This window comes from Equus przewalskii, chromosome 18 (assembly GCF_037783145.1).
Source record: "Equus przewalskii isolate Varuska chromosome 18, EquPr2, whole genome shotgun sequence".
In the NCBI taxonomy this organism is placed as follows: Eukaryota; Metazoa; Chordata; class Mammalia; order Perissodactyla; family Equidae; genus Equus; species Equus przewalskii.
The window spans coordinates 20,009,183-20,034,182 of record NC_091848.1 but is presented as its reverse complement, the minus strand read 5'-3'; the positions used below and the strand labels follow the sequence as shown (position 1 = coordinate 20,034,182).

The window sequence follows — 25,000 nt, the reverse complement described above, 5'->3', positions numbered from 1 at the left end:
AAGATGAATAGGAAAACATTACAAATACAGAGTCTGTAGAAAAAAAGTTTAAATAGATAATAAGCTTGAGGAAATAATTTAAAAATGCAAATAAAAACAATGATACATTCCCATTTTTCACTTAACAGATTGAAAAAAAATTAAGCTTGATGAAACCCTCTATTGCAAAGATAGCACTCTTAGGTTATTGGTGGGAATGTAAACTTTCCAGAAGACAATCTGACAATCTGATTCAAAATTTAAAATGACATATTTTTAGACTATGCAATCCCACAATTAGGAATTTATTATAGAGATATGTTTGTAAAAATTTACCATAAAGTAGGTTAAAGAATATTCCTTACAGCAATGTTCATGAAAGCAAAACCTAGAAACAACCAAAATATTCATTAAGGGGAATGATTACATAAATTATAGTAAGCATTTTGTGAATACTATACAGCTATTAAAATGAATGATGCAGATCTGCAGGCACCAATATGAATAGATCAGCAGACACAGTGAGGAGGAAGCGGAAGAGCTACAGAACAGTGTGGTTATTAAAGGGGGAGGGGAACTCCTGAAATCAAAATATCAGAGTAAAGACCTTTGTGCCTCCAATCACTCCTAAATAGGAAGAAAAACAAACATCCTCTTTGACGAAGTTAGAAAACTGTAATCCTAAACCATAATACATAAAGAGAGGGGAAAAAGGAATGATAAATGAGGTGAGGAATATTAAATTTAAGTCATTACAGATAAGAAGCAAGCCAATTCTCACAGAACCTCAGAAAGATTCAGGACTGGAAGATACCTGGAACTATCAGAATTCCAGGTCTCCAACTCCACTTAGCGTAGTCAATGACTTCCCATTCTTCAGAAATCAGAAGGCATTGTTTCTGAAAAAACCTAAACTCAAGAGACTCTGGACTTAAACAGACATAGAAGTAGATAAAACTAAAACCGGAGGGTTATGTGAAAGTCTAAGGAGACCCAAAACCTCTTTCTTTGGTAAAACTCTGGAAATAGCAGCAGCTTCATACAGGAGATGCTAGACTTTCTCCAGAAAAGGACCCCAAACTGACTAACCTAGAGAAAGACTGTAACAATTACCAACTTTCTAGAGTGTAGACCACCAACAGACCAAGAGCACTGCCTTCATACTCAGAGCTTTTAATCAGCTTTTAATGTCCTTTAAATATGAATGACAGCCAAGGATCTTTATGCATTTGAGGAAAGTCACCAACGAAAAAAAAAAAAACCAGGAGTGCTAAGAAACAGAATGATAGAACAGAAGAAAATGTCAAAGAAACTAATTAAAATATTCTAAGAGAAAATACTGCATCATTGACGAAAGGAGGAACCAGCAAGAAAAGAACAATCAGAGAATAAAAGCTGAAAAAAAAAAAACTAGTGAAGGTTTGAAGTTAAAGTCAAGGCAATTTTCCAGAAGGCAGAATAAAAAGAAAGAGATGAGTAGTAGGAGGGAAAGGTAAAAAAATTAGAAAAGGCAATCCAGGAAGTCTAATATATGACTTGTAGGAATTCCAGAAAGAACAATGAAAATAGAGAAGAAAAAATATCAAAAAGGTAAGGCAAGAAAATTTCCAAGAATTGAAGGATGTGAGTCTGTAGAAAGCACGGACCCACTGAGTGCGCAGCACAATAAATGAAAAAAGACCCACACCAAAGTACTGCTCCATAAAATTTCAGAATACCAGGCATGAAAGAAGATCATCATTTCCAAAGAGAAAAAAATAAAAGATCAGGTACCAGTACAGCATTGGACCACTCAAAGCAAAACTGGACGCTAAAAGATATACAGCAATACTTCAAAAATTCTGAGTAAAAATGATTTTCAACCTAGAATTCCACACTCATATAAAATACCACATAATTGTAGGAGTAGAATATGACACATTTAGGTATCCAAAATCTCAAAAAATTTACCTCTCAGTTACCTCTTTTCAGGAAGCCACTAGAGGATATGCTCCTGTAAATGAGGCAGTAAACCATGAAGGTATAGGGCACAGGAAATCAAGGCTCCAACACAGGAAGCAGGTGGAGGGAATTTCCAGGATGAGAGCAAAGAGGAGTCTTACGACAACAGCTGTGAAAGACTGAGGGACCAGTCAACATTATATAAGAAAAACTGAAGGCTCTAGGAAGGATATCTTAGGAAAATAACCAAACCAATGATCTCACAGGTGAAAGTTATTACAAAGATGGCTTGAAGCCTGTGGGAAGACAAACTCAGATGCAATGGTAACTAGGCAAATTTCTAACATGAGGCAATTATTTAATTAAAACAAAAAAGCTGTTACCAGAAAAGATATAACCATATGCACTATTTGCTTCACTACTGAACAATATTTATATGGTCATAATAATGGAAACAGTAAGTGTAGATTTAACCAGTAAAAATTAAATATAGCGGGATGATGCGATAATGAAGGAGGGTATTAAGAGAGTTAAAAATCACACGTTATAGGAGGAAATTAATGGATGTTAAATATTGGTGGGCCAAGAAACAGCAGTTACCCCATTATTACAAGGTGGTACATACGAGTAGTAGCTAAAATAATCAGAAGTGGTTTTCCTGAAGAACGACACACGACAAGTTAGGGGGAGAGGATGGGAAGAAAGGCGGGTAGTACACTGCTGTTTTTATTAACCTTTCACAGTAGTAATTTAAAACTACATTACTGTATTATTTTTATTTCAGCTTTATTTGGGGTATAATTTAAAATTCAGTTTCATAAGTCTTGGTATATGTATACAGTTGTGAAGACTACCAATAAAACCAAATTTGATAATTCAAAACACTTCAATTACCCACCCCCAAAAGTTTTCTCCCTTTGCAGTCAAATCGTCAATCTCCACTTCTACCCCAGGTTCTAGGTAACTACTAATCTGCTTTCTGTCACTATAGTTTTGCTTATTCTAGAATTTTGTATCAAAGGAGTGATACAGCCTGTAATCTTTTGTGTCTGGCTTCTTTTATTTAGCATGATGTTTTTAGCATTTATGCTTAGGCCTAGGATCCATTTTGAATGAATTTTGGGGTTTAGTGTGAAGACATTAAGATTTTTTTTTATTCATCCATATGGATACCTAGTTATTCTAGCATCGTTTTTTGAAAAGACTATTCTTTCCCCCTTGAATTACCTTGGTGCCTTTGTAAAAAGTCAATTATCATATTAAGTATGGTTCTATTTACAGACTCTCAAATTTCTTTCATTCATCTCTATGTCTATCCTTGTGCTTATAGTGTACTATTTTGACTAGCGTGGCTTTATAGCAAGTCTAAAAGTCAGGTACTGTAAGTCCTCAGATTTTGTACCTAAAAAACCTTTTTTGCTGTTTTGTATCTTTGCATTTCCATATAAATTTTAGAACCAGCTTGTCAATTTCTACGAAGACTGACAAGAGTTTGATTGGAATTACACTAACTCCATAGATCAGTTTCATGAGAATTGCCATCCTAACAATATTGTCTTCCAATTCAAGAACATGCAGTATCGCTCAATTAATTTAGGTCTTCTTTAATTTCTGTCAGCAATATCTTGTAGTTTCAGTGTACAGATTTTGCATATCTTTTGTTAAATTTATTTCTAAGTATATAATACTATTGTGGTTTTGTTTTCTAATTTCATTTTGGATTGTTCATTGCTATTATATAGAAATACAAGTAATTCTCATTTATTATTTTGTATCCTTCAGCCCTGCTAAATTCACATATTAGTTCTATTAGGTTTTTAAATGCAAATTCCTTAGAACTTTCCACAAACATGCCACTCATGAATAAAACAGTTTTACTTCTTCCTTTCTATTCTACATGTCCTTTCTTTTTCTTGTCATGCTGCACTGGCTAGAACTTCCCGGCATAATGCTGAATAAAAGTGATGAGAGCAAACATCTTTGCCTTGTTCTTGATCCTAACTGGAAAAGCATAAAATCATACACCATAAAGTATGCTTTTAGTTTTTTTTCATAGACATCTTTTATCGAGTTGAGGAAGTTGCCTTCAATTCCTAGTTTGCTGAATGTTTTTATTAAGTTTGTGTTGAATTTTGTCAAATATCTTTTCTGCGTCTATTGAGATGATCATATGGTTTTTCAACTTTATTACATTCAACATTAATACACTGGTGTATTACATGGAACTGATATTTAGAAGTTAAGCCAGCCTTTCATTGCTGGGATAAAGCTCACATGGCCATGATATATTATCCATTTTATATATTGCTAGATTTAATATGCCAATATATTGTTAAGGATTTTTGTGTCTATGTTCATGAGAAATATTGGCTGCTAGTTTTCTTTTCTTGTGATGACTTTGGCTTTGGTGTCCAGGTAATACTGGCCTCATAAAATAAGCTGTGATATTCTCTTTACTCCTCTGTTTTCTGAAAATCTGCGTAGGACTGGTATTTTTCCTTCCTTCAGTGTTTCAAAAAATTACCAGCTATGCCATTGGGGGTGGATTCTTGTTGTTGTTGGAAGGTTTTTAATTACTAATTGAATTTCTTTATTCTATATAAGTCTACTTGGATTTTCTATTTCTTCTTGAGTCAGTTTTGGTCATTTTTAGTTTTGAAGGAATTTGTCCATTTCAACTAAGTCGTCAAATTGATTGGTATAAAGTTGTCCATAATATTCCTTTATTATCTTAAGTATCTATAGTATCTGTAATAATACTCATTCTTTCATTCCTAATATTGTTAATTTACATCTCTCTTTTCTTCTTGATCATTCTAGTTAAAAGTTTACCAGTTTTACTGAACATTTTAAAGAATCAGCTTTTCATTTCATTAATTTTCTCTATTTTCTATTTCCTTGATTTCTGTTGTGACCTTATTTCCTTTTTTCTATTTACTTTGGGTTTAATTTACTCTCTCTTTTCTAACTTCTTAAGGTAGCAGCTTACATAATTGATTTTAGAACTTCCTTCTTTTCCAGTATAAGCATTTAAAGCTATACATTTTTTTCTTAGCACTGCTTTAACTACACACCAAATATTTTGTGATATGTTGTATTTTTATTTTCATTCAGTTAAAAATATTTTCTAATTCCCCCTGTTAATTGTTGTTTCATCCATGGGTTACTTAGAATATGTAATTTAATTTCCTCATATTTGGGGACTTTAAGTTTTTCTGTATTGATTTTTAATTGACTTTCTTTGTGGTTGCAGAACACAGTCCATAATTTCAATCGTTTCATATTTATTAACACATTTTATGTTTGTGGGCCAATATATGGCTCATCCTGATGAATGTTTCAAACGCACTGTGAGTGTGCTGCTGGGTGTGGTATCCTGTAGAAGTCAATTAGGTCAATTAGGTCAACTTGGTTGATTGCCTTATTCAAGTCTTCTATATCCTATTTTTCCGTCTACTTATTCCACCAATTGTTGAGAGAAGAGTACTGAAATCTCCAACTCTAAATGTTGAACTGCCTATTTCTCCTTTCAATTCTATCAGTTTTTGCTTCATGTATTTTTTGCCTCTGTTATTAAGTGCATATATATTTGTGTTTATATTGTCCTGCTGTATTCATTCCTTTATAATTTTGAAATGTCCTTCTTTGTCTCTAGTACTTTTTTTTAAAGAAAATATATTTTAGCTGATATTAATATACTTACTCCAGCATTCTTATGCTTCTTTTCTATGGAGGAGGAATCACCTAACTTCCTCATACTGTCATTACTGGAAGATGTATTTATTTTGATGATGAAAATTAAATAAAAATTTAAAAGGGGAATATAATCATAGACTCAGAAGACATTAAAGCAAAAAAGTGTTGATTACAATTCTATACTAATAAAATTAAAAATCTGGATTAACAAGTACATATAAACATGTATTCTTATATACCTCTCATTTTCTCCCTTACAATTAATCACTTTGTTAACATTGGTTACAATTTGAGAGGCAGGATATGAGTGGGCAGTTAGGAGAAAGAGAAATGGATATGGAAAGTAAAATTTGCAAACAATAATCTGTCTCCTCCTTTCTTATTATACTTGTTTTCTTTCCCTTATCTAACTGTACAAGTATGGTACACCAACACAAAAAAGGTGAGAAAATAGCAACTGATTGTTCCTTGCATTATTTATAATGTGAATGGAAAGTGAATCTTTCATTATTAAACCTAACTGAAGCTTCTGGCTTGGGATAGCTATTATTTAATATGTCAAGGAATAGCTTTCTATTCCTATTTTACTATAGTTGTGTGTGTGTGAGACAGAGAAAGAGAGAAAAAGAGAGAGGGAGATGGGGGGGGAGAGAGAGAGAAAATGTGTGCTTATACGTGTGTTACAGATTTCCTAACATTAAAATGACCCTTGTATTTCTAGAATAAATGCCATTTGATTGTGGCATGTGCATGTTTGCATGTGTGTGTGTACTGAACATACAGGAAAAAACTCCAATCCTAGTACTCTACTTGGTTGTGGAATGAAACATTTTTACATAATCATATTAACGTAAATACTATTAGCTTCAACTATTAAAATCTACCTACAGTCAAAACATCAGAGGATTTAAGTATGGTTATAAAATAGAATGTGAATGTTACCATTACTTGATAACGTAAAAAGTAACTGTATATATGACGGGCTGTGGAAGGGTGGGAGAGGACTTGAAAGGAAAAATAGGGTACTATTCTCATTGTCTAACATAGTGGGGAATCAGGAATACTATTGAAAGTTGATGGGATAGAAAATAGAGATTTGAGTATATTAGAAGAAAGCAAAAAGAAAGCAAAAGAAAGGGAGAATGGAAGGATAGTGTGACGCTGATTAAACATAGTAACAAAATTAAGAGAGAGTAGCAGAAAATTTAAAAAATGGTATTAAATGCTCAAATTTACTTTGATAAGTCCAATGCTATTAATAGAGGCAATTCTTCAATTTCTCAAATGCCCCTATTATTTATTAATGTATGTATTTCAGCTTAATATTAGAGAGGGTTATTATAGATATTTGATTTTTATAAAACTCTTTTGAGACTGACTGAGAAACTCTATTTGGAAATCTTATTCCACAGAACAGTTTTTCAAGTGTTTAGTGTACTTCAAAGTGTGGTACCCTAATTTCCATTTTCTTGATTTCAGTTCCAGAAATATTGGCAGAAAAAGTAAAAAGCTGACAGCTGGGTGTAAGGATATTACAAGATGACTCTAATTATCTAAAATGTTTCTTTTAAAAGAACAGTTGCTACTAAATATTTCATAGCTAACATTTGGTTTAAGCCATAGCTAGATGTATTCTATGGCATACTGGATCTGAACTCTGCAGCTGGTGGTTGATTTCCATCAACACCTTAAGACTGAAGTCTACGGCAAAGCTAAACACATTTAAACTTTGGAAATTGAGCTTTAAAAAATACAATGGAAACCCACTTGAATACATATATATATTTATAGCTTTTTGTCTTAATGGTTGCAGAATAAAATGCTACCTACATAAATGTCAGCTGAATTTAATTAAATAAGTATTTGTGGACACCCCATTAGGTAATACAGTACGGTTTCTGCAAGGGATACACGTAAGCATCACAAAGCAAAGTATAGGCGGTCAGATATGAAACAGAGACAAATAGCTTAATATATAATATTCAGTTCTTGCCCAAGAGGAATGGATAGTATTTCATAAAGTGTGAATATGATGAAAAAGTTTATTAAAACACCTTTTCCCCCAAACATGATAAAAGATCAACTAATATGTAAGCAGGAAAAAAAAAAGTCTTAAAAAGGGATGTGTGTGAACTTTTACTGTGGTAGTCTGTTTACCTTTTCTGGAAAGACCAAAAACAGAAAAGAAGCCAGGTGTCTTGGATACAAGTCTCAAGTCTAGACTCAATAAGCTGGGTAACTGAAAGCAAATACTTAACTTCTTAAGACCTCATCTTCCTCACTAGAAAATTGGGACTAAACACTCCTCGGCCATCGTTACTGGACTGTTAATCATATGACAAACATTTATCAAGCAAATATTATGTGCCAGACTTATACTAGAGGTATATGAGAAATAAAATGGCATAGCTGACCTCAAGAGGCTCATAGTCTATTGAGGAAGAGAGAGATGTAGAAAACCAAGCAAAAGTTAGTATGTATGTATTGTAACAAATAGAGGCTGTGGAAACACAGAGGAGGCAGAGATCAACTCTGCCCAGGAGAGTCCAGGAATACTTTACACAGATTACAGAGAAGCTGAAGACAGTGTGCCAGGTGAGCAAGTTACTGGGTAGGAGCAGCCATGGCAAAAGGGGATTCCCCAGGGGATTCTCACATACACCTAAAGCTTGAGAAGCAGCAATGTAGGTCACAAGGAATTACCAAGCTTTAAGCAGATCAATTTTGTGTTTTAGGCTGATATTTTGGCAGGAGTGTGGAACAGTGTCGATCTCTCCCCTGCTTTCTTCCATAGAGCCTATTTATTACAGCACATACACGAAATCCTGCTAGTTGTTTACAAGTTTGATAATTCTGGCAGCAGCGTGGAAAGTAAAAAAGGAGAAGAAGAGTGGTGAGACGAGTTGGGATACTTCAGTAGTACAGGAAAGGATCAACTAAGGCAGTGACTATGAGAAAAGATGGAGATGAAATCAAGAGACATTTCTTTTTTTTTTTTTTTAAAGATTGGCACCTGGGCTAACAACTGTTGCCAATCTTCCTTTTTTTCCCCCCTGCTTTATCTTCCCAAAGCCCCCTGTACACAGTTGTATATCTTAGTTTCATGCCCTTCTAGTTGTGGGATGTGGGACGCCACCTCAACGTGGCCTGACGAGCAGTGCCATGTCCATGCCAGGATCCGAACCCTGGGCCACTGCAGCAGAGCGCGTGAACTTAACCACTAGGCCACGGAGCCGTCCCTCAAGAGACATTTCTAAGAAAGAATACTCAAGGTCTGGTGGTCAGTTGGATTTGGTAGGTCAGAGATGACAGACTCAAGGTTAAGACAAATTTCTAACTTACGCAAGCAGTGATGTTAACAGAAAAGGATCACATAAAATAGAAATGTGAAAACATTTTCAAAACTGGAAATCTAAGTGTAACGTATTATTAACTAGGTTCCTTTCCAGAGTGCTTTCCACACTTCTTAACTTAGATGTAGACTGTATTCATATTTCTTTCAAAGTAAAAGTAACTCATGCTTATTAGAGAAATTCATTCACTTAAATAGACTGCAGTGTCTACTAACATGCTGGTGCACAGATGAAAGAGGAAAACAAAACAGCAGAAAATGCACCTGAGACAACAATTACTACCATTTTTTGATGTATTCCCCTACAGCTTTTTTTCTATGCATATTTTTAGTTGATTTCTTTGGTTTATATAATTGTGCTCATATAGTATAATAATTTTGTATCTTGCTTTTTTCACCTCAAAAACATTTCCTGAAATTATTTTAAATTCTTCATAAACAATAGTCTTCTATGACTACCTATTTCTATAGGAGACATAGCACAGTTTACTTGTTGAATACCTAAGCTGTTTTAAAATTTCATTATATATAATGCTGCAAATGAAATTATGCGGCCAAAAGGTATGTTAATTTTAAAGGCAAAAAGATTCCTGACTTGCTTTCCAAAAGGGTCAAATCAACTTAGATGCCAGTAGAAATACACGAGCAAGCCCATTTTATGGCACCTTCACCACACCACCACATTAGAAAAAACTTCTTGCTAACTCAAAAAGTAAGAACATAATCACTGCATGTTAAAGTTTCATTTCTTTGATTACCTGCTAGGGAAAAACATTTTCCCATATACTTTTATTTTCTCTTTAGTAAATGAACCTGTTTTCTCAAGTTCTTTGTTCATTCATCCACATGGATATTGGTGTTTCTGAAAGTATTTGAACACCTTAAATAATATGTTACATTCTTGCAAATTTCTAATCCTGGCTTGTACATCTTTTAATTTGTTCATTTGTACGGGGCCGGGGGGGGGGGGGGAAGAAAAAGACAGAATAAATGTCAATGTTTTATTTAAAAGTCAAATGTAAAGAACCTTCCCCTGGTGAGTCCTTCCAATTCTTTCATGTTTGTAAGGTACCTCCCCATCCAGGTAAATATCTTTCTTGAGACTAGCATAAGGATATTTACTCTCTCTCACTTAACTCTTCACTTTACCCAGAATTTATTTTGGTATGTAAGATGAGATAAAGATTCAAACTGACTTTGTTTATCTATTTAACACTCTAATAAAAACATTTACTGAATGTCTTCATTTTCTACTGATTTCTGATGACTCCTTGATTATATTTAGGATGTCTGTTTCTGGGATCTCTACTCCTTTTCGCTGACTTTACTATCAATGCATATGCCAGTAACCACCTCTTTTATTTACTGTAATTTTACAGTATATTTTGGTATCTGATAGGGCTATAGGGTTAGCTCTCTATCACTGTACTTGGTTTTTTACTTAACAGTGATCTCATTTTTAGCTGTTTAGTCACTTGGACAAAATTAAGAATTATCTTATTAATTTCTCAAACACACTTTTAAGAAATTAAGATTATGCTAAACCTGTAAATTAACTTGAGAAAAACTGATATTTGTAATAGCTGGATTTCCCACTCAGGAACATAATGTTCTCCAGCTGTGGCACCCTTGTCCCCTGCCCCCGCCCCCCAATATCCCAATAGTTTCTTCACATGGGCTCACATATTTCTTATTAACATAATTTTAAATTTTCTGTTATTGTTAAAAATGATTTTTATGTTATATTTTCTAAACAATTATTGCTATCATAAAGAACTACTGATTTTAAAGTATTTGTTTTATCTAGTTATTCTATAGTCTTATTAATTCTAATAATTTCTCAGTTGACTCTTGGTTTTCCTAGGAATGCAATCATATCACACCAAAAATGGGATTGTGCAGCTTCTTTTTCAGTATTTACTCCTCTTCTTTCTAACTCATGTCTTACTGTATTGGCCAGAACTTCCAAAACAATATTATATAATAATGTAGCAATAATGGGTTGCCACGTTTTAAAAAATGGTTACTTCTCTAATGTTTCATTATTAAATATGACTTTAACTTTTAGTTTGATATATTTTGTTAAGGAAATTTCTCTTCATTCCTGTTTTTAAAGAAACGAAAGGAAATTATTAGTTTCTTTTCCATATTTACTGATCTGATCTTTATTTCCCTCATCAGATTTATTGACCTATTATAAAATTTCATATTAAGCCATTTTTGCACTCTTAGAATAATTCCTACTTGGCAATCATAAAATACACTTAATATACTGTTGAAATAATATCCTATTTTATTTAGAGTTGCTCGTTTATTGGGGTTCTACATTCTTAAAGCTTGTTTGCACAAGCTCATTTCTGGCACACAGCACCCTGGAAACATATATTTCAGTTATTAGCTATACAGTAACAACATTTCAAGCTCATAGAACATAAATGGTTTATTCAGTGTCATGTAGTTAACAGGCAGGTTATATAATCTGGTTCTGATCTGGAATTATAAGCAAATGTCCCATTTCACTGCATCAAACCTTTCCTTCTCCCCACTGTAGGAGAGAAGTCATGTCTTCTGGCCAGTCAGAAAGAATGGCACATGGCAACTCAGGGTATACTTTTCTCTTTCCAAGGCTCCAAGGGAACTTCCACTTCCCCACACAGATCAGATAGGACACTCAAACAGTATTTGTAGAAAGGGAAGAATACTACATAAGGAGGTGAAAGTAACATGTAGATTTGTTACTTATTTACATTTTCTATCTTCTAGTCTTTCCATTTCTCTAGGCAAAAGAGCAGAAACCCACTCACAGTTTTCATAAAGTAAATTCTGCCTATGAGTTTCCTTTCGCAAACCCACATACCTATAAAACAACAGATGGGAGAAAGGAAACAAACATAAATAATGGTAAGTCCTCCAGTGGTCACGTTAGGATCAGACGTTGTGAAATAGTTATAATTTCTAATATTCTATTTTCCATATTATTCTAATATGACTTAAGAGTAACCCATCTGGGAAATGAAAGAGATTTTTCAAAAGTGCCTTCAAAATTTGGGCTGAGAAAATATGATCGCCATATGTCTATTTACATTTAAAAAAATAAATACCTGAGTGATTAAACATTTTTTTCTCCATTTATTCAATAAACCTTGTCCTTGGCAATGTGCTAGACCCAGGGTATACAGTTATACAGTGGCAAACAACACAAACATAGTCTTTGGATGTAGGGAGTCAACATTCTCCTTGAAAAATGTCTTAAATCACCCATAAATTACAGTGCACATTTTGTTTGTATACCACCTTGTACAGAAATGTTTTGTATAAAGATATAATATATATACAGCAATCTAGAATACACAATAAAATTATATATGTAACACATAAAATATATGTAGTACTTAAAAGGGTGTGGGTTTATGCATGTGCATGCATGTATCAGAGAGAGCACACATGCATAGATAATAGTTTGTTGTGGCCATACCTGCAGGCTACCTTGGAAATCAACACAATTGCTCAGCAAGTCTAAAACAAATCGCTGTTTTATTTCAGCACTGGAACAAACTGCTGTTTCTTTGGTTCAGCACTAGACGCTTGGTAATAGAGGCCATGTTCTAAGAACATTCTATAGGTCTAAATAACAGAATCACATTCAATACAGTGAGATGCCCACATTTGCATATTGAGACCAGTTGAGGCGACAGCAAATTCCTATCTTTAATCTCATGTCTACTTTGGAGCAAAAGCTCAGTAGTAGGATGTGACTGTAATATTTAAATGATTACTTTTATTATGTTTTTACTTTTGGCTGAGTATACTAGTTGAATTCATGTGATAAGACTCCACTGTACTGATTAGATGTAGAACTCCAGTTTCCTAATTTGTGACACAGAGAGACTACATGTGCACTAAAGTGCTATTGTGGGCATTAAGGGAGATAATATACACAAAGTTCATAACATTCCCCTTTCCCAGATTCATAATATTAAAATTTAGGTTTGGGGTAACTCAAAATATACATACTGATGTGTACACTTAGAAAATCAAGGAAATTTTCTCCCATAAGTTGTCAGCTCTAATTCTTTGTGATGCTATTTTAAAATAAGTAAACTCTTCACTTCACTGCCTAGGTTAGCCATAACCACATGGTATGGCAACAAATTCTTGGTTGGTACAAGGGCAGCCCACTGTCATCTTTTCTTCACTGTGCATACTACCCCCCCAAAAAGAGGCAAAATTCTATTCTTTGTAAAAAAAGTTTTACAGGCATAAAGAAATGTTTGGAAGTATGCTTAATAATTCTTTAAAAGCAAGTAACAATGAAAAATGGTGAATAATCATGCTAAAAATTACAGATACTTTCTAAAGCAATCGTCATATAAATTAATAACAATATATGTAGTTTTTTAAAACTGTGTGGGTTTTATTATTAATCTGATGTATGAGAAATTTAGACTGTATGATCATCATCTTGAGAAAAATAAGTCACCTCGTGTGACCATCAAGAGCAGTCTAAACTGCTAAAAAGTAAGATGTAAGAAAACATAAACTCACATATATTTACCAAAAACTTAAAGATGAACTAACAGTCTCATTTATATAAGGTGCCAACAACAGTACTGAAACCAGGTAGATGATGCCACAGAAACTTGTATCAATGACGTAGGTGGCCACCTGAGTGATTAAAGGCAAACAGAGACTGAACTGATGGGAATAATCAAAACACAGAGTTGCTCTCCCTATTTTGACATAAACGGCTTTTAAGGTTTACACAATGTCCAGTCAGTGTAAACTAGGCAACAAACAGAATGATACATAAACAAGTTAAATACTGTCTTCAATAAAGACCTCATAGCAAGTGTAATGGGCAAGTGAGACACAAGCAGCTTTAAAACATGACATGAGAATTTTATAAAAGCCACGTAACATAGGGACTTTGTGACAACATGAAACAATTACTATCTAGTGCATAAAGAAAGACAGGGAAAGGAACTATCTCACAGCATGAACAAGCACTGCTTCAATGGCAGAGTGCTATGAAGATATCTGCCAGGGATTCTGATTCCAGGAATGGACAGGGAAAATCAATCCGTAAGAAGCTCATTATAGATGGGAAAAATGGACATCCATTTACTTAATACCTTCTGTCCACGAATTCCTCAGTCCTATCAAGCTAAATCTCCATACGCTAACTTCTCTTAGGACGAGGTATGAAATAGAATTCAGATTCCTGGAGCTAGAATGAAACTTAAAAAGTTGTAATAGAACAAAAAGCAAGTGGTAATGTCAAGAAGCTTGTTAGAAGGCAACCTTATTGTTTGCTCTCCAGAGATTGGATCCATTAGTAAATCCTAAGAATGGACAGAATTCAATTCACTACATAATGTTAAAGCACCCAAATAAATTGATGAATATGACATGGTTCGTGCTCTCAAGGAGCTTACACATACTGAGCACATACTATGTGCTAGGCGCTGTTCTAAATGCTTCCATGTATTAGTCACCGAAACCTCATGGCAATATTATGATGTAGGTACTGCTATTATCCCACTTTTACAAATCAGGAAATATGTATTAACCCAGAGAATATTTAACCCTGACAGTTAAATAACTTGCCCTAAGTTAGGAAATCAGTAATTTTGATAGTCTGGTTTCAGAGTATATGCTCTTAACCATTATGACATACATTTAGGAGAAGGAAAGTTAAAGAAGCCTAAGTACATTGACCACATTTGTGGATTCTTCTAAGACTGTCCTGACTTCAAATATTCTGTCCTGCTGTCAGATTGCTTGCCTCCACTTTGGCTGGGAAAAAATTATTTGCAGGAGGAATGTACTCAACAAATTTATGTTCAACAAAAAAGACCATAGCATGATACATTTAGACGTGCTTTAATAGTTGTATACTAGCAGATACATTTGCTGTACGTTAGTAGTGTCCATGAACAGTGAATAGCTGTAAAAAGAACTGACTTTCATTGCAAAGAAACAGTCAAATTATTCAAAGTGACTTTGAGGAAATCTGGAGTTCCATAATATCACTAAGAAAGCTGAAAGTTGGTCATTTTTAGTAAAGAGAAAACAAAGAAACAACCAGTCTACAAATTACTAATATTCTAAATTGCTTTAAGATATACTTGTGTAATTATCAAGTACAGAAACTGCTTTACTAAAGTCATGTCAATTTTTACAACTGATACGTAGTTAGAGAAAAAGAATACAAATATCATTTTTATAAATATTTTAAGATGCTGCCTATCAGGGTTTCAATGGCAAATAATAATAGCCACTAGATTTTAAGGAATCATCATATGGAAAATAACTTTAAAATGATGTTACTAGTAATATTTATGATAAGTATAAAAACGGCAGTTTGAATATGTAATTTTTCCTCTCTTTGCTGTCATGTATGGCTTGATTTCAGACTGGACCTCATAGTAGGGCCTAATTTCAATCTTTTTCCCCACAGTTCTTCCCATTGATGTTGCCTTACATTTGATGATGTGCTCCATAAATCTATAATCACAGAATAGTAGCTTACTTAGCAAAAAACTCCAAGATTTCTGGCCTTGCCAAGAAGTTAACCTCCTAAGGAAAAAGAAACCACAATTCACTCATTTTTAGGCTAAAAGCAGTCAATTATTTCAAAATGTAATGGTACTTTCAGGTCCAGACCTGCAATAAGTCCATCAGAAAAGTACTTGGAAAAGCACGATCTGTCAAAGAAAAAGAAGCCACAATCTGCTTAGCTTGTTGAAAAATGAGTACATACTCAAAATAACTCTAAATATCTCATGACCTGAACAGTTTGATGGTTAAAAAATATTCAAAAGTTGAAGGTAATTTGGACATTTATAGAAAGAACAAATCAATAACGTAAACACCATTGCTTTCCGATCAAGGACAATAACTTTTGTCATCTTTCCATATACTTGTCTGCGCAACAGAGGATACATCTAGAAAAAAATGCCTCTTGAATTATGTTTCTAAGATTAGAACACACTTTCTGAAAACCATCTAGTGGGATGGGTTACCAAGGGAAATTATGGAACATTTTTTCCTAGAAGTCTTTAACAAGTAAGGATGGTGGCCAGTGGCTATTAAGGGTGCTGTGACAGCTCTGCTGGCCTTCATAACCCTGGCAACTGGTATGCAATGGATGATCTACTCTCAATGCCTGTCAGTCATTTAACTGCTCTCTCAGTGCCAGTAACCAAAATGGCCATGCCCGCAGTAATTCTCCAGTCACTGACGGTTTCAGAAAGAAGGAAAAAAATCTTTCCAGTCCATTCTATTCTGATGACAGTTTTTCTCTGCCACATAATTTCACACAAGGGCCTTCAAATATGTGCAAATTTATAAACAGGCAGACAAAAAGATTCAGCTTCTGAAAATACAACAAACTGAGATAAACTCTCCTCCATCTAGGAAATGGCTTACTTACTCTTCCCTGAAATCAGAAAGAGACTTTCAAATACTAGGAGTCTCACAGAATTTTGGAATTGTAAAGAATCTTAGAAATTTTCCAGGTGAAGAAACAAGTGCTGGAAGGTCAAGATTTAAGGCCGACAGGTAGTTAATAGCTCAGTACAGACCCCAGATTTTAGGATTTCTGATCTAGTGTTCTTTTCACTATAGGACACAGCCTCTCCTTAACATATCAATCTTTGTTAAAAATGTCTCCAAATATCAACAGAAGTATGCAACTAGTTAACTAACAACTTATAGAAAAGTGTTTCTTATATATTTCAAATCTATACTCAACAAATGACCAAGTAAACAACTGACCTACTTTTCATATAGTTTCAAGTATATAGCTACTAACTGATAGAAAGCTAAGTATTTTGATTTCCAATTATGATTCTACTGCAAAAAATATCAATATTTACTGGTCACCTACATTCAGGCACTATGCTAAGCTACAAGAATGAACACAAACATGGTCTCCTCCCGTTAAAACACTTATGGTTAAAACTCTCTTCATAATATTGCCTTAAATTTCTATAGTACTTTATAAGATGCATCTCTCCAATCAATCTTACTAATCTGACAAGACAGTTATGATCAGAGCAGAACGATTCTATCCTAATACAGCTTTTTTCACACTATAACACTCACTTCTTTGGCTTCTACTACACAAATATTTAAAATCTGAAGTGTACTAAATGAGCATGGTCTCTAAGAATTCTTACTATTTTTTTTAATCCAACATTTATTTCAAATGGCAATGCTGGCCCTGATACAAAGACTCCTTTGTAACAATTACAATCATATGCTAAAAGTTACTAAAACTTAACCTCTTATAAATGAGTGTAATTTAGATAAATTATCAAGTTAACTACTAAAATGACACAGAATAAATGAGTATTTAATTGCAGGCCAAACATGAAACATGTTATTCTTGTATTAGATATAAGTTTAAAATAATGATTAGTATGTATACATTTTTCTGTAAATAATTTTATGCAATTTGGGATCATTTAAATTATCTCATTAATTATGTGAGTTACTTAGCAAGCATCATATTACTAGTCCTATTGTATCCATGCAGAAAGAGAGTCAAAGATGAGATAAAATCTGCCTCCTCTCCTCCACACACAAATAGAAAGTAGTGGTTTGGGATCGGAGTTTAGTCCCTCCGCCGTCTAGACCAGAGCTCTAGAATCCATACTAAAAACAGGTCCACTTTAAGAAATAGTAAACTTGAAGAAAAAGCTCTAAGCCATCACTTTTATTACAAACTTACAAACTCTTTATTGGAGCATTTTAACTTTAAACTCCCCAAACTATATAGTTGGGGAGAGGGAGAAAGAACACTAAAAATTCCTTAACCAGGATCAATTGATCCATATAATGAAGGATTACATGTGAATAATATATATAGCTATATGACACTGTCAGTCTATCTAAAGTTGAATAACCTTTTTGAATGATTTAAATCTCGAGCCTTCAGGTTGAATCCTCAGACCTCACTATGTGTTGCCTCATATTTCTTTTTCACACCCTAAGACTTTAGTTTCTCCTACCCACAGTTTTTAATTTTTATTACAGTATTTTTTCTAAAAAGATAATTAATACAATTCACTTTAAACATAAACTTAAGGGAAAACTCAGGCAAGTCAATTTGATTTATACAAAAATAAGATTAGTATCAAGCAACTTCAGCAGAGAGATCTTACTACTTTGTGTGTAAGGTTACTCTTTATTACCAAATAAATAAAGGCTAAGGTAACTATATAAAATTAAGAAACACGGCTCCCAAATAGAGAAAAATATCAACAACTTCAGTATGCTGATGCCTGTAACTGCTAATCTGATGTTGAGAACAATCTTACTTTCTGGAATTGGTCTTGACCAGAGGTATATGTATTTCCTATATCTCCTGGAAATTACTAAATAATGGTCTCTGAATTTTAAGCTTTGGTTAACAGAGATTTCACCAAAATCTCTGAGTCTTCTTTTATAAATCATCCTTAGCTTTAATTTGTTCCTGTCTTTTAGAATGGTCAAGTCTGATTTTACTCATCTTTGGAGATGCTGTAACGTCATCAGTTTGGACTCTCCCCTCCTCCATATCATGTATTACAGATATATCGACAGCTTGGCACTTGCTATCCTGTCATGGTTCAAACTTCTAGGTATAATTATTTCCCAGGCAGGGTGACTAACACCTGGGTGTTTGACAGCGGAATGGGGTTCTAAGAAAACGAAACTAAAAGCCACAGTCGTTTTTGGTCCCTAGTCACACCTGTAATGCTAGTAGTCAGCAAAGTGGAAAACAGGATTTATTACATGAACTGTGTCTTTCTGTTATCTCAAGTAAGTCTACTCATGAGATCTAACACCTCCTAATAGGAAAGGAAATGAACATTTATCAAGCACCTGACCTAGGACAAAAACTCTCTTGGAGCTACATTATCTCATTTAGCTCAACAATAACAACAATAACTCTATTGAGCAGTAATTACTCCCATTATAGAGATTAGGAAATATGTCCAAAGCAATCCTGCCAGTAAGTGTAAGAGCCAGGTTTTGAATCAAGGTGCTTCAGATTCCAAAACCAATGTTTCAGTACCCAGGGGATTTTAAGGCTAGATCAGTGAGTACGATGGAAATCACTCGGTATGATTCCTCTGTTAGAGATGAGGGAACTGAGGCCCAAAGAGATGGAAACTTGCCCAAGGACACAGACTTGTGGTGAAACTGGGATTGGAACTCACATCTCCTGATTTCCAGTGCAGTTCTGTGTATAATAACGATCCCCAATTTTGCGTGTGTGTGTGTTTGGGGTAGAGTGTCACTCTGGATACAATTTATGATTTATAACATCTCAACTGTCTCCAAATGAAATTCATATGTGTGGCAAATTTAGGGATGTACATTTTTAGTGACCAAAAATATTAAATGTATTTGGCAAGAATAAAAACTCAACTGGCATTTATAAATTATTACATATTATAAAGAAGTATGTTGCTAACATATTTATTTATTCAGTCAATAAGTGCCTATTATGTACTGACTACTGTGCTTGGCAATAAGAATACAACTGTATATAAAAGAGAGAGTCCCTATCCTTCTCATGGAATTTACATCTTAGAGGATACAAATAAATAGGCAACTACAATGCAGTGAGTCAATGCTATGACAGTGGGAGTACAAGATACTATGGGAACAGGAAGCAGGGACACCTGACCCAGACTAGACTTTTCAAAGGAGATAATAGGGAAGATGAGTAGGAGTCAGCCAGTTAAGGAAGAGGTGCGGAGTTCGCAAACGTTTCAGAAGAGCAAACAGCATTTGCACATGAAGCAGGGAAAGGTCAAGGGAGCTGTAGGAGGAGGGAGCAGAGATGAACCTAGAGAGAGAAGCAAGGTCCTTGAAAGCAAGGGCTTTACAATCTTGTCTGTTAAAATTACCTGGGGAACTTTAAAACAAACTTTAAAACAAACAAACAGATGTCTAGACTCCATCTCAGACCAATTAAATCAGAATCTCTGGGAATGAGACGCTGGCACTCGTATTTTTAAAAAGCTAACTGGATGATTCTAATATGTAGCTAGGATTGAATACCACCGTTTACACTATATACGGAATTAAATGTATATATTTATTACTGCGAATAAGGGAAAAGGTGATCTTAAGTAATTAAACTTCTCTGGACTCCAGTTTCTTTATCTATTAAAAAGCAAGCTGGAGCAGGTTGGAGGTAGCATGACATAATGAAAAGAGTCAGAAAACATTGATTTTGTCAATGAGTCTGTCACCTGACACCTGTCTGACCTCAGATGAAAATGTCATTTCTCAGAGGTAGTAATACAGCCTTGTCTACAGGATTGTTGTGTAGCTCAAGATAAACAACACTTAATAAAACAGCTTGATAACTGTGCTAATATAAACCATGATATGCCAAGACTTAGCTTCTAAAACTGCACAACTTTTAAGATCATAAACATTTTCACCAGAGACGAAATCTTTTATAATGCTTAAGAAACATATTTCATTGAAAGAACCACCCCTACCTTGGAATTCAACATATTAAAATAATAAAATAGAGAACTGATCCTTATAATGCTACTCTAGTTGCTAAAGAGATCAAATGGGATTAAGTTAGCTCTTTTGAAATAAACAGATCAGCAGAGCAAATGCCCTTTAAATGGTAATAGCAAATGTTAAAAATACTTTATTCAGTAAAGGGCACTAATAAGGAAAGCTACACACAAAGTAAACTGTTTTAGGAAAAAAGTTATTATGATCTACCTTATTATATAAGTATTTTATTTACGAATTCAGTTTTTTGTTTTCTTTTTAAGGGGATACTTATTTGGGATGGAGAGGATCTTATCCTGACAGGAAGGAAGCTCTGCCTCCAGAAGGGCTGTTCCATGCACAGAGCGAGGCAAAGCTACTGCTCTTTTACAGTCCCCCTTTTAGATATATCTAGCCCCATGAGACCATACACTTTCATGCAGTAATTTTTCAGTTTAAGTATACTATTCATATTTAGTGACATCTCTTTAACGCTATATCCAACTTACTTAAAATTTAAAAAAATTTTAGATATATAAAAAGACTATTCTGTATCATGTGCTATCATTTCTTTCAATCACCTATTTTGTAATTTTAATAGGAAAGCACTCTATTTTACAATGATAAAACACCCATAAGAAACTTTTGAAAAAAGTCAAGGATGAAATTTTTTTTTTAATCCCAAAACACGAGGTGAGAAAACTTAAAAAACAAAACACCAACACACACACCCCCCCCCCCCCACTGGGCCCTCTTCAGATAATTTTGGCTGATGACACTGCAGAACAGTTAATCTGATAATTAAAATTTTCCAGAACATGTGATGTTTAGATAGAGATCTATGCTGTCAACCAGAATTCAATGCTTCAGTTAAAAAAATCTTAAAACTTGAACACACGGACATATTAACAAATTCCTACACTGTAGCTGCTTCGGGAGCCCATTAATAAAGACACAAAGTGCTCCGATTTATACATGTTAAATTAGTAACATAATATCTTAAGCATTTTCCAGGTCTTTTCCCAACAACACGTAAACCAGCACATAAATTCTGTACGGTGCAATGTAAGTAAATACCCAGAGAACCTAGTTTCTAAGCAGGAAAACATGAGACCAGTATTGCCCGCAGTGGTTCAAATGTGGCCCTAGAAATCACCCAGTGACTTCAGTTACCAGGAGTTTACCTATCCAAGTTTTCTAGGGTTCTCTCAGGCCTCACAAACTAAGATTCAAAACATCATCTCGCAAAACCATGTCCTGCATGTGCACAAAGGCGCAGTGCTGGAATGAGGAAGCTTCACCAAAACGAAATCACAACTCCACCTCATTAAAGAATATGAAGGCTGTTTTTTCTACAAAGCCCCCTCTGGTTGCGCTCCCCTTACCCTTTCTCTAACTATGTAAACAGCTCCCCAGTCAACGACATCTAAGAAAACAGCTTTCGATTCCCAAGTCTGGTAACTAGCCACCACCACCACTCTTCCTTTAGCATCCTAAAATAAACCCCTCCAGTCGCGGTCAAAACACCCTGGCTGAACGTCTGCTGTTTACATCGCCCAATGCTGGGCGCTACCCTGCCTTTCCGAACCACCGAGGAGCTATGAAACAGGCATCGCGTAACAGCCTCAGCAAAGACCCAAATCACACAGACCCAGGTCTATGAATGAAAGATCCAACACGTTTGATTGTCTCGGTTGAAAGGAAAAAAACAACCTCGGGAGGAAGGGTGGGAGGCGAAATGCGGGGTGGAGGGAGCGCTTTTCCTTCCAAGCCCCAGCCGGGCGATTTAAACCCAGTACGAGGGAACGCAGGGTCGCCGGGCCGGCGGGGCCGGAGTCCTCGGGCGTGACAGCCCCGCAGGCACGGCTCGCGGCTCGGCGCCGGCAGCCCAGCCACCGCGGGCCGGGTGGGTGTGCAAGGGCGCGGGGGACCGAGCCACCGCGGCGGGGCGGCGGCCCTGGGCTCACTTCCTCAGTCTCCAGCCGCCCCATCCCCAAAAATGGGAGAGGAAGGAAACGCGGAGAGCGGCGGCGGGCCGGGGGAGCAGCGAGAGGGAGCGGCGAGCCCTCGCCCGTGCATCTGGGTGAGGCCAGCGGCAGGCTAGGGAGAGGGAGAGGCGATCGCGGGCGAACTCCGCTGCCGGCCGACGCCGCGAGAGACGACCGGCGGGTGGCCCCCGCCCAACGCGGCGGGCGCGCCCGCGAGTCCCCGGCACCCACCCGGCCCCATCCCGACCGCGCTTTACTCACGCTCGGGGCTCCTCCAGGCTCCGCGGCTCTAACCGCATCGGGTCCCAGCCCCGCGGGCGGCGGCGGCGGCGGCGGCGGCGGCGGCGCCGAGGGAGAGGAGAGCGGGCGGCACGGCCCCCGCCTCCCGGCCCCTCTCCCCCGCCGCTCCGGAGCTGCCCGGCCGGGCCCGAGCCCTGCGTCGCCGGCGGCCCCAGCCCCAGCGGCCGCGGCACCAGCAGCCCAAGACCTCAGCGGCCGCAGCGGCGGCACCGGAACTGCCGCTTTCTCCTTCTAGCTCCGTCTCCTCGCTAGCCCCCGCCACACGCCCCCGCCCCCGTCTCCGTTCTCTGTCACCCCTGTTTTTTTTCCTTTTGTTTCCAGAATAAACTTTATTGGTCTCTTTTTCCGCTCACATCGTGTAAACAAACAACCAACTCTTCCCCACCCCCTCGACTCCCCCCCTCCTCGGGCAGAGGAGGGTAAGAGCTGAGGAGGGGCCGAGCCTACAATGCCCCGGAAGCAGATGGGCAAAGGAGCGGAAGTGAAATTGCAGAGACCAGGAGGGGCAAGTGGGCAAATGGGGCACCAGGGTGCTAGTGCGCCTGCGCGGTCTTTTTCCGCCCGAAGTTGGGGTGGTGTTTGGGCTGTTTTTCTGGCGCGCGTGTGTTTAATGTTCCGTGTTTTGCGGTAGTGAGGGTGTGGTGTCATCCCAGGACGGCAGATGTGTCGTATATCTGTTTCTACGAGCAGGAGGCGGGCTAGGGTAGAGATATAGAAAGGAGGATTGGGAGCAAATGAGTTCATTCACTTTTATGCCCATAGAGGAAATAAGATTTCCTCTCCTTTGGGGGCGAGACAAGGGGGCGCGGTGGCTAACCGCCACTATCAGTGGCTAACCAGAAGTGGTTATGGATTCTAGAAAGGAGGCGTTTTAGAAAGCGTTGCTGCGCATCTTTCTGCCAGCGTCAGGTTAAGTTGTAGCCCATCCCGAAAGAGGAGTGCACTGCCACAGCCATAGCCATCTGCAATCCTTTGACTCACTCTGGGGAGACCTTTTGCGGTGCCCTTTTTTTCAGATTTGAATCAGCTTGTAGGGTTGAAGTCTGACTATTCAGAAGACAGGCTTTTTTCGTGTAGTGCCCACGGAGACTTCAGAAAAGTGGTCTTGGCTACAGATTAGATTTAAGGTGGTGCTTTCGTGGTGCATACCGTAGAAACCTCTCTTTTTGCTCGAGAGTAATGAGAGCTATTGCCCTTTGAGATCTCTACTGTTAAGGGTACGGTTTTTTGCGTGTTTCTCCCTCTAGTGGTCCTTCTTTGTATTTGAGAAGGCATAACCGTGATTACTAGAAGCCTGCGGTACAAACCGGCTCTCCCTTGAATTTTTTAGGAATAGAGGACTTAGATGTGACCCACCCTAGAGATGTTGCACTCCAACTTGTCATTTCAGAGCAAAAACCTGACCAATAACCAGTTTTTGCTCGAACAACCATACCCAGTCGAAAATGAGATCCTTTCCTCTATGTGATCATAGTTTCATGTGACTGTATTTTTGTATTTCCTGTGTTTTCTTTCTTAAGCTCTGGTTTTCATCTCACGTTCGAGGGGTCCGTGTTCCAAAAATTTTTCTTGAACCAGTGTTTTTCAGCATTTTCAGAACACTGTTACTCCAGAGCAGAGAATTTTTTTTTAAAGCAATAAAATTGAATTACTAGTCAAAGTAAACGTTGTCAGCATCTCCCAAGTCGTTGCCAGGGAGAGTTTCGTGAGGTGTTATTAGGTAGTCCTCGGTGAGGAAAAATTATACTAGTTATATTTTTTCTTCTAAAATTTGTTTTTAATAAGAAAATGCTAATTACACGATTTTTGTTATGTGATAATCTGCCTTTAGGAAATCATGTGTTACAGCAGAAAATACCATACGTGGTACATGGCTATGATTATTCACTGCTGCAGGAGTAGCATTTACTGCCCAATTCACAGTTGATGCATTTGGTTTATTTCTTGACCATTGATCTGTTGTTTATTTGCTTCCAAAGGTGTTTGCACTATTATTCAGTGTTTAGACTATGTTAGACATCTGTATGACAAAACTCATTGTTCAACACCTGTGGCTGAAAGAAGAATGTTTTAAAGGAAAAATTTAAAATTTAAAATTTAAAATAAAAATTTAAAATTAAAAATTTAAATAGCGATTTTCAGACTGTAAATCAAACAATAAAATGAAATACTTCAGAATTAAAGAATTGCATTCTAAATTTTCTAAAGTCAAGAGGTGAAATGTCCA

At 36.6% G+C, this 25,000-nt stretch overlaps 1 protein-coding gene across 1 annotated transcript in view; it reads right to left on the bottom strand.

The window, feature by feature from the left end:
* The window catches only part of PIK3CA (phosphatidylinositol-4,5-bisphosphate 3-kinase catalytic subunit alpha), a 72,837-nt gene extending 49,957 nt beyond the window's left edge, over positions 1-22,880 (bottom strand). Inside the window, exon 1 of the mRNA XM_070583169.1 lies at positions 22,735-22,880. The gene's annotated coding sequence lies outside the window, so the exon portion shown is untranslated. The remainder of the gene's footprint in view (positions 1-22,734) is intronic.
* Between the last annotated feature and the right edge of the window lie 2,120 nt (positions 22,881-25,000).